We start from the raw sequence: 13,680 nt of genomic DNA, 5'->3' as shown, positions 1-13,680 counted from the left end.
ATTTTTACATTACAGGTTTTCAAAAATGTAAAAAAAAAAATAAATTAGGTACTGCTGGCTGATGTAGAAGAAATGACGTGGAGTGTGCCCTCGGATCTGAAATGAAATGCACCACCTCTGATGGACATACTGGAAGAAGCAGCATCAGAATCAACCACACCATTACCTAAATATTTACTGCAACAGGACTCCTCCTTTTTAGACACATCCCTGCGAGATGTTACTTCTCCTGCTGGGGTCTGACTCCTTTTTCCAGAAACAGCACTGGTTTTCCAAGAAACTTTTTTACGTTCCAACTGCTCGATTCTTTTCCTCTGCTCTTGAAGATTAAGCTCTAGTTCATGAATTTTACTCTGTCAAGAAACTAAGGTTTTTTTAAAATGCATAGAACAAACACAGTTGACTGAATACAACTGGAAACATACCCTGAATGCAAATTTAGGGCATTCAATTGCAAAGTTGAAAGAGTAGGCAGGTGAGTAAAGGAAAAAGCAAGGAAAGGCGGGATAGCTTTCAGTTACAGACATATCGATGGCAAGAGTTCACTTTCAAAGGGAACTGGAGACTACTTTCTGTTACCTCATAGCATAGGAAACAAAAATGGGCATAAAAAGAAAAACATGGTCTCATTTCACAAATATAAGAATTACTTTTCAGTCTCCCTAAAAACTTCCACTTGGCTATTTGATGCCATCTCCTACAAGTTCTACTTACAGTGAGATTTTTAATTGCTTCACTTTGCTCCTGGTTTGTTTTGATTTCTTTAATGTAACGTTTCTGTAGATCATTATACATCTGAAGTAGTCTAAAATAGAAGAAATGCATAAATTGCAATAAAATATGAAAGCCAACAAAATGTATGTGCTTTGTGATGAAAGTATTACAGATGCCCCACAGAGATCACTTGGGCTGTACTGTACTGTAAAGGCTTGTAACGTAAATATTTAAGATGGGTGTGACTGAAGTGTGACCAACAACAAGGCTCCAAAAAAATAGAAAAGTGAGAGTTAAGAGAGTGGTCTGAATTAATGGCAAAGAATCCCTGTTGGTTTTGCCCAGCCCACACAGCCACGCACTGATTAAACCTCAGTACAATCAACTCCTAGGTGGAAGGAAGGTCTATACAATAACCACAGGAGGGTGGCAGTGAGTTTGCAGCATGTCACACAGATCACTGTCTCTCCCTGTTAGCACAACAGGAATAACCAAAGGCTGCTCCTGAAGAACATAAAATGTCCAGAAATTGTCCAGAAATTAGTTTCTTGACACCAATCAAGAACCCATGATGAGGGCTCATGAGGCAGTGTCCCTCTGTGTGGCAGAAAACATCTCATTGCTCCTGCATATGTGGGTGTGAGGGTATGAGTGAGAGAAATCTATGAGCAAATGAGAGCAAGGGGGTAAAATCAATGTAAAAAAAAGAGATTTGGGATATCTTGCCCTCAGACATTATCTTGCATCAAGTTCTGCTGCACTAATTTCCTACCATATTTCATAGCATTGAGTCTGATCAGGCCCATGATGTAACTGATGAACATCAACAGGCATTTTTCCTGTTTTACTAGGAATTCAAACAAGAGCTGGCACCCACACTAAGCCCTGAGTGCTCACCACAGGCAGGGTGAGCAACATTACAACACAGAGCAGCTTTGTAAAATATCATACAAACAGATGCTAGAAAAAAAGCTAAGTCAGGTTATCCATGTGCAGCCTAATAGAAAGCAGGTCCAGCACTAGACTCAAAGAATAACTCAGACTTCTTCCACATATGCATTTAATGAGGTACTCAATTCCACCCCAGAGCTAAACACTCAGCCTCCCTATGTAGTTCAAAATGACAGTGTGGCACACTATAAAGGTATTTTTAAAAAAATAGAAACAAAAAAAGACAGGCCTTCTACAGCCACTGAAAGGAAACACTAAAAAACAGAGTGCTTGAGTCAAAAGCAGCAGGAACTGCCTCTGCCTTTGTAAGCTCCACAGCCCCTTCCTGTAAGTGGACATAAAGTAGCCTTGGAAAGAGTGGAGCAGCCTGTTAAAAAAAAAAACTTAAGCCATGGAGGGATGGATCAACATTTTATGTAGCACGTGTAGTTGTTAAAATGTTTTGATACACATTTTCTTACAGCAAAAATGTACCCTCTGTATCAAAAAAGCAGTTAGTTACAAGAGATTATTTATAGAAACCTACAGCAGGTAGTGGCTCACATCTAAAAATCAAATAGACTGCAAAGTACAATCACTTGTGTGACATATTTTAAATCAGTACCAACCTATGTATTTTATATACACATGAAATTTTGTAAAAATGAGTTAAGAAAGCTCCCACAAAAAGAAAATTAAATTACACAATTCCAGTTTAAAAAAATCTACAAAAAAGAACACTTGTGTGCACACATGCAGGAAGGAGCTTCTTCAGCTCAGCTTTTCTCAATAAAAGATTTGAGAAAGAAAGAAATCCATTCTGCTCTTTGTTTAGTGATATTTCTCAAATTCAATCTAAGATTCAATCTTTTCTTTTCAAATGTAAAAAACCAAAAAATGTCCCATTGTTTCAAAGGCTGAAAACAGCTTCCATAACAGTTAACAGAAGTTCATGGTTAAGTTGGTTCAATAACATACTCCACCCTCCAGAGAAGAATGTTTAACTCTGTGAAGATCCAGTTTCCAAGAACTCACCTCACACTGTCACCCTCTAGATTAAGCTCCTTGCTGCATCCACTCTTATGCCATAAGTGGCTTTCTGTTTGAACTTGAACACTTAATTGAAACAAACACAACAGCTTAATAAAATTAGATTTTACAAGTTTAACTGGCTCAAACACAGCAACTGAGAAAAACTAAATTACTTTTCAGTTTGGTTCTAGAGTAGAGGTTTTCACAAAGGATCATAAATACACCAAAATTTAAAGCTCAAATTTTTTGCAGTTACTTAGATCCTGGCACTTTAGAGACTCTCTCAAACACTCACACTATAGTTTTTCAGGCCTTAAAGTCCCCATTTCCAAATCTTTTAAACAGAATTGATGCAATTTAACTACCTTACCACTGTTGGTTGGTAAAACAGTCTAAAACCTTTTTGCAGCCAGACAGAAAGAGCGTGTTGGCTAAGCAGGGCTATTACTTATTGGTATTAAAACTGTTTCTTTCACTACAACAACTGATTTTGTCCAAGTTTCCCCAGTAATCATTTATTCCTTCACAGGAATGAAAGCATTCCATTCCAGCATTCTCCATCCCCACCATGCTGTTCACAGACTGCCCCCCAAAATACCCAGGATAGATAAAGTCCAGTTCATCTGAAGAACAACAAGGTACAAGTCCTAAAATGCTGCACTTCTTTTGATGCAAGAAGAAACTGTTGACAGTTCTTACTCTCTGCTTGTGACATAGTCATGCATTAACTGCTGCAGATGCAGTTTTTCTTGGATCTGACCCAGATTCTTTTCTAGATCCTTATTTTTTATGTGTAGCTTTTTCAACTTCTTGACTAATTGTTCATTTTCATCACTAAGCTGAAAAGGAAGAAAATTTAAAAAGAAAAATCAAGCAACATTTTCAAATATTGATAACATTTCAAAATTAAAATTCTATCCCAAAAGTTTTACTCTATTTATCTTGAACCGTATAAGTGTATGAAGGAAATGGGAGGAAAAAGAATTGGTTTCAATCAAGGAATTGGCTAAAACACGGCTTATTTAACATATATATTAAAGGCTTCAAATGTAACTTCATGAGTAAACAAGGCAAACCGACTTTGTATTTAAAAAAACACAAACCTCACAAAGGGATAAAACATACGAGTGCCCAGTTATACCTTTAAACTCTATAAATACCACCCCTGCAACTAAGCTCGTGTTTATTTTTCGTTTTAACCTCAACGAGGCTGAAAGGCAGCCACCCTACAGCGGCACTGCCGGAATTTCTCACACTCCCATTGGCTGAAACCTCGCCCAGCAGCACCTAATCACGGCTACCACCCAAAAGGCACCAAACGCAACCAACTACCACGCCCTAACCTACAGGGCTTTAGGCAAAACTGACGCCGAAGACTGACAATTCCATCAAGAAACGGGAGATCAGCAACCGTAAGCTGCTGCTTGAGCGTGAGCTCTGCCCCTGAAGGCAAACCCGGCCCAGCCCGAGTGTTCCCGGCCGCTCCCTCCAGGCCAGGCCGGGGCGGAAGAGCCTTCCGCGGGGCCCCGGGCGGACGGACGGGAGGGAGGGAGGGGACCCCGCAGGCCGGCACCCCCACGGGCTCCACTCACTCGCAGGCACTGGTGAAGGGGCGCCCAGGCCATGGAGCCGGCCCCGGGCAGCCCCCAGAACCGGGCCCGCTCCCCGCCGCCCAACGCCCCCGCCGCCGGGGCGACCGCGCCGCGGGAGGCCCCCGCCCGGCTGCCCCGCCGGCTGCCTGCCGCCACCGCAGCGCCCGGGCAGGCGCCTGCCACATCCGAGCCCACCCGGATAGGCTCCCAAACCCTCGGACGTCACAAACGAGCGACCGCGCCCCGACGAGGGCCCTAGCGAACGGCCGCCCCGTTGCCGGGGAAACGGCAGCCGAGGGGCGCCCGGGGCCGCGGGCGCGGCCTGGTTGGGCAGGGGCGCGCAGCGAGGCCGGCCCGGCGCGTTCCGCCCCCGTCCCGGGCGGCCTGCGGCGCTGCGGGCGGTGCCAGCGGGACGCCTGCTGCAGCTGCCGGCGCTCCCGAGCCAGCCCGACGGCGGCCGCGAGCCTCACCCCCCGAGCCAGCAGGGAAACAGCGGCCCGAGCGGCCCTCTTCTAAACTGCTGCTCGTTCGGTTCGCAGTTTTATTGCCTGCGACCAACAGATAGTGAGTGTGCGGGGCTGAGAGCGGAGCTGCACAGACACTCTTGCTCATCAACACGCTGCAAGTCACGTACCTCTACAAAAGCACATCCTGCTGCTGTCACCACAGAGGCCACGGCGCAGGCTGCCCAAGCAATACCCACCGAGGCAGGAGATAACGACAGCGTGGTAACCTTCCTGCCTCCTGTGGTGTGATCACCCCTCACAGCAAGACCCACCCCAAGCAGTGATTACTGCCTGCTGGTCTCAGCAGCCTTTGTTACTGGCGGTTCAAAACTTTCCTGCTCCTCCCTCATTCTCTAGGTTTCAAATCTAAGTCCCCTTTTGTTCTCTGCATCTCCTGGCTTTGTATAAAATGTTGCCTCCCGTTACTTACAGCCCATCAAAGGCTGCCATCTTTATATTTGTTTGTGCTAGATGCCACCTGCCTCTCCGTCTCCACCATGTAGCCCACCTCTTTGCAGAGCCTGGAAATTTTTGTCAGGAACCATTCATGACTGGAAGAGAGGGGGGAGATGACAGCAACTTTCCACTGCCTACTGTGGGTCTACAACTTTCCAAACACATGGTACAAGACGCTCTGGGCACATTTGGCTGCAAGTAGGAACTGTAACTGTCACCAGAGCAAGGGAGGCGGCTGCACTTCTGGCTGCACTTCTAGCTCCAGGGCACAACCACAGCATCTCTCCTCCTCCGCCATCAACCCATCTCAGCTCTTCACCCATCTGGCCAACTCCTTGCAGTTGTCACAGGGGCAGTGCAAGGTAAATGCTGCTGTGCTGAGCAGGACGTACACAAGATCCAAGCTGTGAGGCTGTTCACCAACCAAGAGTGCATGGGAGAGAATGACATGCCAGTGCTGTCAACTGCTGCTGGAAATCCTCTCTGCCTCTGAAGATTTCTGTGTTGGTTCCATAATTCCAGAAGCAGCCATATAACACCGTCAATTCTTCAGGAGTATGACAAGTCAACTTGTCCCTAAATAACCCAGCAACAAAATTGCTACTTTAATCAGCAACTAACATTGCAAAAATTAGCAACTGGCAGTTCATAGTATGAAAACCTGGAAGTCACTTCTTGATAAAAATACAGCAGGATGCAACTAACTACAGTAGCAGTAAACAACAACAACAACAATAATAATAACAACAACAACAACAATAGGAAGGTATACTAACAACCAGCAACACAATGGTGCTGCAGAAAAGGGAAGATCCCATTTTCAGATGCAGTAGCAATACCCTGAGAGGTAATTACTCAGTTCTATTCCATTTTATCCAGCACAAACAAGATTTTAGGTGAGGTCCTCAGGAGTCTAGAAAGCAGAAACAAAAATTGCACGAGGAAGAAAACACAGCATATCAGGAAGGGCTGAAATAACTGTTTGTTTAGTCCAGAAAACCAACCACCAAGAATCTTTTTAAGTGGCTTTGCTGTTATCTTTGGTTACTGTAAAGGACAGTAGTCATTGTTTCCTGTGTCCTCTAGAAGAGGATGAGCACAAATAAAACTACTTTCCAACAGAGACTATTTCAGTGGATGACAGGGAAAATGTTCTTATTATCAAAGAAGAAAAATATACATAGTTTTCCCTCAATAAAGGTTTTAACAAACAGATCAGAGAACGATCAGGCATGCCTTTGGATATGGGTATTTGTCATATGCACATAGGCTGTAGTACAAGCCAGAGCAGTGGATAAAGATCTGTGTAGTGGAATCCAGAACACCCTGGATATCAAGATCTCACTGTAGATAGTTATGAATAGGATAACTTTTTTTTTTTTCCTCAATATGGGGAATGTCAGGAGTAGTCATAATTGCTTAATGCCATACAAGGCAAGGCCACTTGAATATCAAGGAACAGTATTTTATAAAGAATGTGGAAGGCTTGCTAGGACCTACATTCCTATGGCACCCTGGTGTTTGGTTTCCTTTTGCTGTGTTGGTTTTTTTTTTAATACTATAGGGGGAGCAGTGAAACAAAAAGAAAAGGAAGCACAGATAAATGTAGGGCTTCTGCAGAAACTAGAGCAGGCATGGAACAGCCAGCACTGGGCAGCACTCAGACAACAACCTAGAGAAGTCAGAAGCAGCAGAGAAAACAAGTCCGTGGTGCATCTTGGGTCATTCTCAGATGTGAAATCTGCAGACCCTGCTTCCCCAGCTCTTCTACAAACCCAACAAGAAGTTGTGGGCACAGCACTGCTCTCCTGCTCACCCAGTAGTTGACCATGATGCAGCAGCTGTGCATAGTTCTTAAAACCAAATGTTTTCAGAACTCAAAAATCGTTATCTATAGAACATCATCTCTCTTCTGTTGGCTGAAAAACTACACACAGAAAAGCTGGGAAATGAGCCAACGGAGCTAAAAGGGAAACAAGGATTCCCAATTTCTGACCTAGAAACAGCCGCACAGCCCCTCTGTCCTGCTTTTCCATGGCTGGCATGGGAAATGAAGATAGATGGAGGAAGCAGACAACAGCCAGGCTTCTCAGCTCCGCAGCTAGACCTCCACAGAATCTGTGTAAGGTTCAGATTTTATCAAACAAGTGCTAATCCAAATGACACCAAGAAAACCCTACTTGTTATCTTCCAAATCTTGGAAAAAGCTACAGCTGAACCTCTTGGAGGTGTTATCATGCACATTATGATCAAACATTTTCAAAAGTGGTCTTTGAACTTGAGTGGCTCCACATCAAAATGAGCATCCTTTCCTCCAAATTGGAGATAGGTGACAGATCTGTAAAAATGGCCTCAGGCTGAGTCGCACAGGACATCCCTGCATCCAAAAATTCAAGCATCCAAAAATCTAAAAATAATGTTAGCCTGCATGTACACACAAACCACAGTTTCCACAGATGATAAAAGACTTGTGTACTTGATTAGGAAATATGTTCATTTTCAAGAGATACTAACAATACTTGATTTTTAAGAAATTTCTCCATGGTAGTAAATGTCTGAAAAGCCACTAAGATATTTACTTTCCACTGTAAACAATTACAGCAGAAACACTGTTGTTATTCAGCTGGTTTGCTGAACACATTATTTTTCCCTTGCATTTTTGCTTCTAACTCAGTTTGGTATGAACACAGACGCATCACATGCTGGCACACACAAATGAAAATGTCATTGATTCCAGCGGTGCGGAGCCTGCTACTTACTGCCAAACTGCAGGAATGTGACCCATAGCACTTTTTCCAGCTACATGTGCACCAAAATAATTGATTTAATTTGTCAGAAAATATATGAGCACAGGATTACTTGATGCAACCCTACAATAACTGCAACCATAGCCTTTTTTCCACACAGATTAAAGGGCAGTATGTGTTCTTTCAACCCTCAGAGATCTACTGTCCTCATGAGATTTTCCAGGAATTAAAATTCTCCTGTGAAAATCTACATGCCTTTGTAAAAACACATTAAAATTTCACCTGCCCCATATTAGTCTCTCTCATTCCATCCACCAGTGGTGTCAACATGAACTTCCCAGTCCCTTTCAGAGCAGAAGTAGGCAAGACTCATGCAGTCTTTTTGCCCATTATGTTCTTTGGAACAATCAGCACTGCCAATCTCACTGACAAATGCCAGCTGAAAAATCAAGGAACAATCTCGAACAAAATGGCCAATATGGGAAAAAGGCCCTTTGTCCATCTGGCTTTGAGGCTGGATCAGGAAGTTATAATCCCATTTGTGTTCAGTAGCCTTTCCTTAAACAGGGAAAAAGTAGTCTGGCTCTCCCGAGCCTGGGCACAACCACAAAATGCAAAAGTCCATGCACCAAGATCTGACTGGATTTAAGATGACTGTTTGCAGAATTAGAAACAAAAAAATCTTTTCTCATCATATATCATAAGGGGAAATCAACCTAATTTTAAAGCTGGCAAAACTAAACAGGTAAAATTGATTACATCAAATTAAGCTACAGGGATCCCTGACACAGCACACTGACAGAAGTATATCACCTTCAGTGTGAGAAGCATCAGGTTATATATAATACTAGCTTTTGTTTGGGAGGCAAGGTGGTAATTTTTCTTTGTATATTCAGTGGATAATGTTCAAAAAACAATACTGGCATATGTGTGGCAGAGACAGCCTTCCGCTTCTCCCTGCAAGGCCAAGGAAAAAGACCTTTACCACATATTATTCTACACCCACAGACATGGTTCAGAAAAAAAGAGTAAGGGCTTGGGACTGTATTACCTTGCCCACAAACTCCTTCCAGAGAAGAAAAACATTGCTTGGTGGAGAATCGAAGGCACTCGCACACCAAGAAAACTCTTGTAGCCACACATCCAGGAAGGAAAAATTTCCCAGGATGCCAGAGCCAGTCTGAAAATTCCAGAAAACACCACAGGATGCCATTTTTACCAGCACAGTTGTTTGTCAGACCTTGAAGCCAAATATTTCTATTTCCACATTAACCAGCCCCCAGAGGAGATCTGAAGGACAACTCAGTGACTGCGTGTTTGAGATTATCTTTTGATTAGTTTGCAGAAGGAAAATACAGAAGGTGTCTAAGCAGCGATCCCTGGGCTTTCTGGTTATAGGAAAGAAAAGTAGTCAGAATATGACTCTGCATGATAGAATGGGAACACAAGAAACATCTAATACACCACTTAGAATGGTGCATTACTCAAGTGCTATGTCATTAATGAGCAATTAGTGAGCATTATCAAAAACAGAGCCAGTAATTCCTGCTTGTCTCTGATGAAGCAGAAGGAGGATCAACACAGCTCTTCTAGGGAGTACAACAAGAGACTGCATCTCCTTACAATTCACCTTCCTTTCTTGTATATCTAAAAAGCAAAACAAAAATCTGGGCCAAACATTCTCTTTTGTCAGCTACAAAATCTCTCACTGCAACACTAACAAAAAGCTTGTCATCTGGGTTACTTCTTAAAGGGAGACTCAAACTTTATTCTTCGTGAGATACTGATAAAAGCTCCAGGGAAAAGGGCCAGAGACAGTAAACAACAATTTTATATGACTAATCCAATATAATGATATGCTGTGTAAAAAGACCATCTGTGTGGATTCTGTCAGAAGGGCTTTAATAACAGCACAGCAAGCCTCTGGCTGTCATGCTGAGGAAATGCTCTTTCGTGCACAACCTAAGAATTCCAAAAGATTACTTCCTTTTTCCTTCCTCCCCCCCCCCCCCCCCTCCGTTTTTATTAAAGCTGTTAGCCACTTGCTCTCCCATTTAATTTCCTATTAAGAGATCATCCCTCAAACCCATGAAGTGACCAGGATCCACACTGGGAGACATCTGCAGATTCCACGTTGATGGCTGGCTGGCTAGCTACAGAGAGGTCATCGCCCCACTGCAAATACTACAACCGACTTCACTGCATCACCGCAGCGTGCAGTGACTGTTGGGAGAACGGCAAGCTGCTGGCTGAGGTGTAGTCGAGCTAATTTCAGCTGCAGCAGCTTCCCCTCTGAGTGACCCTGTTTTTGCACCACAGAGGGGATCTCTGGGTGACGCCCAGAGCAGCCACACCGACCAACGCTGCACAGCAGCTGAGGACAGGAAACAAAGGAGACTACCCCCTCCAGCTGAGCCACAACTAAGGGCTTCACACCCTGGGGGAGAAGGAAATCCACAATTACACTCTGTTTTCTACTCCGAGGTCAGAGGGAATCGATTTTCTCTTCCGCTGAGCATGCATTGTCTCAGGAAAGGAAGTGTGACCTCTACACGAATCTGGTCGGGGCTCCGGAGGATTCAGACAGACGAAGCACCCGAGAAGCACTAGTATTTCAGGTTCATCCGGGATGGGCCTGCTCCAAGTGGATGAGATTAAACACGTGGCGTGTGTGTAGGTTACGAAAGGCGAGAGGAACTGGCTAGCCTTTGGGGTTATGAAAGATCAGAGGTTATGAAAGACCTTGGCAGTTACGAAAAATGAGCCGAGAGTCTGATTCAGCAAGGCAGAGAGCAGCCTCAACCTGCTCAGAGGTGAATGGATGTTCAAAATCACCCAGCAGCTCACAGGAGGAAACTCACACTGCCTGCCAGGTCCAGGCTAAGGAATACTTGAAAAAACTTCACAACAGCAATAAGAAAATAGTCATCACAGACTAGGAGAATGATGAAGAGAAATACTGCCATCTCTTTACAGGCCTTACAGGCAGCTGTACTTTTTGCAAATTAGTTGGAAGGGTCTTAAATTACTAGCTGCAGCCACCGATTTTCTAAGTATTCTTTTCTGGCCTTTTAGTTGTGTTTTAAATCTTGTACCTGCATATGCCACATAGCTGGAATGAATCTATGAAAACAGAGGGTTCATTCAGCTGGTATTTTTCAGTTCAACCTTTGGTGATCCTTTCCTTCTACCACCAGAATGAAGAGAAGGTTGGGGAAATTTTACTGAGCCAGATGGAGTTATTTTCTAAACGCCACTCAGACATTACTTGGAGAGAGGACACACTCCTGCTTAGAAAAATACTGACTGGAGCACTTCTGCCTGCTTTTGCAACAGTGTTTCTCTGTGCTGATGCTTTCTACAGTTCCCTTCAGTGAGGATATTTCTGAATCCTGCCTCTACTAGCTATCATTCACACAGCCTTCTTGTTAAAACACGAGTTAAGCAGACCTTTCAAATGCCCCTGTGGCAGCTTAATCACAACAAATCTCCAAGAATCATAGCAGACCTGAGATACAAGGGAGGAAACCATGTGCTCTACACCAAAACAGTATCAAGCCCATTTCAGCAAAAGGTATAGACCATTTTATTGCCGGCCAATTCAGTAACTAAAATATCCTCTTTCAAGCAAAACAAAGAATACACTTTTATCACAGTCTGAGATGCTCCCTAGAAGGCAAAGCCATGATTAGGTGTAGATTTTCTTCTTTACCAAAGTTAAAGCTGTTTTTACTATATCTCACCAGTGCACACAACTCCCCAGTAAATGCATTTACCCATCTGTCCAGCAGAGAAAACCTCTAGGGAAGGTCCTGAAGCCACCTCAAGCTACACTGGTCATGGCATCAATAAAAAGCACACATTTCTAAAACCTGGAGGAAACTGAAATTAAGGATTAATCCAGAACAATTATGTTCCATACTACCCCAAATTCTATTACATGTTTGTAGGGTTATTGCACATAATGCAACTAATCTTACATGAGGACAAAGCAGGTATGAGGTCAGAGGAAAGAAGTGACTTAGAAGCAGAATAATCAGTCAGCAGAAGGACTGACAAACATTTCCTGAGGGTTTCTTTGAACCAGATTTCATAATTTCAGACTTCAAATAAACTTTTAAAATTTGAGTATAAGTGAATTCATCTTCTCAGGATTTGTTACCTTTTTTTTTTTATTCAAAACAGGGACTAGAAAATGTTTTGCTAAGTAGACTGGCAGCCTTGCTGTCTTGGTGGTGTTCACTGCCACAGTGCGTCTTAGACATTGAGAGAATGAAGTTGAGTTCTTGCACTACCATCCATTTAAGTTTTATCACTTACTTCAGAAGAAAAGGTACGAGCCTTTTGTTTTAAAAAACGTCTGTTATTTTTATGAACTATATATGGCAGAAGTGTTATTATGTCCCTCTCATGCCAAAGTCATCTGTGTCCTACAGGATAAAAATAAACCACTAAATAAAATAAAACAGATGTAGACTTAGGGTCTATTAGGTTGGATAGAATACCCAAGCCAATTAAGCTTAACCTAGTCCCTAGAAAACTAACAATTAACTTTGTGTTCACATCAGAGATGGCAAGTGGTGGTGTTATGCAATTTTCTTAATGCAAATACAGTCACCACTAAAGCTTCTCTATTCTAGCCCAGAAATGTCACTGAAAATTAAACCCTTGACCACAAAGCAGGTGCTGAAAGACAATTAACAAATCTCATACACTTAATGCCTTTTTCAAAGAGCTCCAGCCCTGGACTCTCTTTTGTCTCATTCGGTGCCAAACGCGCATCAGAGCAAATCATCCAGCAAAGCCTCACTTCGACAGACAAAGTGTATGTTCCCAATACCCACTCGGTGTTGTAAATACCATGGGCTGGTTGCTCTACGGCAGGAGCACGCACCCACCCACCCATCCCAGGCTGCCCTTTTCCTGCGGGGCAGACCCCGAGTCACCCAGCTGGCTGCCACCAGCCCCCTGCTCCGCTGGCTCAGACGCAAGGGAATCTGGCTCACAGGGTTTCCGGAACAGTAGGTTCTCAAATCTCTTTTTCTCATCCTTGACAAATCCAAAATTACAAAGGCAAGTGAAAAATCTAAAGGGTACTTGTTACCATACACTGTGACTCCCAAGCACTAACGAGCTACGGGGATTAAAAACCTGCTAAACTCCCTCCTCCTCAGACCTTCCGCTCCCGGGGCCACTTTTTCCACACGTTTTCCCTCCATCCCTGGGAAGGCCGATGCCAGCCGCCTCCCGACAGCTTCCTGCCCGACAGCGGCGGGACCACCGCTGCTGCTGCAGGGACCCGGAGCCCCGCACCCAGCGCTCGGGCCGCTCCCGCACCTGAGGGGCCCTGCGGGGCCGCTCGGGCCTGCGGGAACGACGGCTCGGAGGAAACAGAACCGCCCCGGGCCCGGGCTGCAGGGCCTCGCTCGGCAGCAGCGGCCGCCGCGTCCCCGCTCCCTCCTGCTGCTGCTGCTGCTGCTGCTGCCCTCGGCGGCTCCCCCGCCTCTCCCGGCCCTTCCCCGCCCCCGGGCTCACCTCGCCCAGCGCCCCGCGGCCGCTGCAGCCCCTGCCCCCCGGCCGCGGCCCCGCTCCGCCCCGCTCGGCTGGGCTGGGCTCGGCGGGGCGGTGCCGGGGCGCGGAGTGACAGAGCGGGCGGGCGGGCCGTGCGGAGCCGACACCCGCCTCCGCTCCTGGGCGAGGAGC

The 13,680-nt window shown here is 44.8% G+C and overlaps 1 protein-coding gene across 5 annotated transcripts in view; it reads right to left on the bottom strand.

The window, feature by feature from the left end:
• Window positions 1-13,586, bottom strand: part of MPPE1 (metallophosphoesterase 1) — a 31,627-nt gene extending 18,041 nt beyond the window's left edge. For 2 of the 5 annotated variants that reach the window (XM_051612835.1, XM_051612830.1), the window contains exons 1-2: window positions 4,024-4,255; window positions 715-3,515 (exon numbers count right to left, since the gene is read on the bottom strand). The gene's annotated coding sequence lies outside the window, so the exon portion shown is untranslated. The other 3 variants (XM_051612831.1, XM_051612834.1, XM_051612832.1) reach the window with 3 other exon arrangements.
• Between the last annotated feature and the right edge of the window lie 94 nt (window positions 13,587-13,680).

The sequence above is a fragment of the Apus apus genome, chromosome 2, assembly GCF_020740795.1.
Source record: "Apus apus isolate bApuApu2 chromosome 2, bApuApu2.pri.cur, whole genome shotgun sequence".
NCBI classification, from domain to species: domain Eukaryota; kingdom Metazoa; phylum Chordata; class Aves; order Apodiformes; family Apodidae; genus Apus; species Apus apus.
The sequence above is the reverse complement of the archived record's forward strand: the minus strand, read 5'-3'. Positions and strand labels throughout refer to the sequence as shown.